This window comes from Capsicum annuum, chromosome 12, assembly GCF_002878395.1.
Source record: "Capsicum annuum cultivar UCD-10X-F1 chromosome 12, UCD10Xv1.1, whole genome shotgun sequence".
NCBI lineage: Eukaryota > Viridiplantae > Streptophyta > Magnoliopsida > Solanales > Solanaceae > Capsicum > Capsicum annuum.
Genome location: NC_061122.1, coordinates 35,636,513 through 35,637,753, shown reverse-complemented (window position 1 = coordinate 35,637,753; position 1,241 = coordinate 35,636,513).

Below are 1,241 nucleotides of genomic sequence, written 5' to 3'. Positions count from 1 at the left end.
TTAAAAAAAAACAATGGTCATAGAGTAGTTCCAATTAAAATTAAGTTGGCAAATTACTAAGACGTTTAAACTACTATCTCTCAAAGTAATATTATGTGGATACTCAGTGGTTCAATTTGTAAGTCACTAGTCACAATAGCTTGTCTGAAAGTTTCCTTCACATAAAATGTTAGCATAAAGAAGAATGAAGAATTGGAGATAGCTTATTAAAAATTTAACTTCATAAAATAATTAACTATAACATAATTCCACAAGAAAAAAGAGAAAGAATAGAAACAAACCTAAATCAAAACTTGACGAATGAGGAGAATGAGAAAAGCAAGATGAAAGTAAGATGAGGAAATAATGAGAACTTTCTGAAAACTTGAAAAGTAAAATGTAAAGTGAAACAATTGAAGAGTTATAGGTTTTTATATTAATATTGGGTTTTGTATTGATCTATTACTAATGGATAAATATTAGGGAAAAGGACAACAATAGCATCTAAAACTAAAATAATATCATAAAAATAGCACTCAAAATTAAATACCCTATAAATAGCCATAAACTAATTTCACTAGCTAATCTTCACTGTCATGCGCTTAAACATAATCGAAAATGTCGTTAAAGTAACTTTCTCTTTCTTTCTTTCCTTTTCATTCACAATTTCCTTTCCATTCAAACTCCCAAACCTCCATTCTTTTACCTTTTTCGATATTTCAATTAATCTTTCTTATTCCATAAATTTTGTATAAAATCTCCAAAAATCTGCATTCAATTATCCTATAATTTTTTCCATTGTAAATTTGCTCAAAATTGATACAAAATAATGGCTTCAACTTCAGTTTTAGTTTCAATAATGATAAAATACGGAGGTCAGTGGATATCTGATGTTGAATTTATGTGTATCAATGTGGTATAAAAGAGTATCAACTGAGTATGGGGATTGCATGTGCATGTAAAGAATTCCCTCTCCCTTTTTTAAAAAGTATATCAATGTATTATAAAAGTGTATTAATGTGACATAAAAATGTATTAAATGGGTATAAAGACTGTATATGCATCCATAGGTTCCCCTTCTCTTTTTTTTTTTTTTAAAAGTGTATCAATGTGGTACAAAAGTGTATCAAACTGGTATAAAAGAGTATCAATTGGGTATAGAGACTGTATGTGCATGCAAAGGTTCCCCTTCTCTCTTTTAAAAAATGTGTATCAATCAGGTATAAAAGAGTATCTATTGATATATTCTTTTTTTTTTTTTT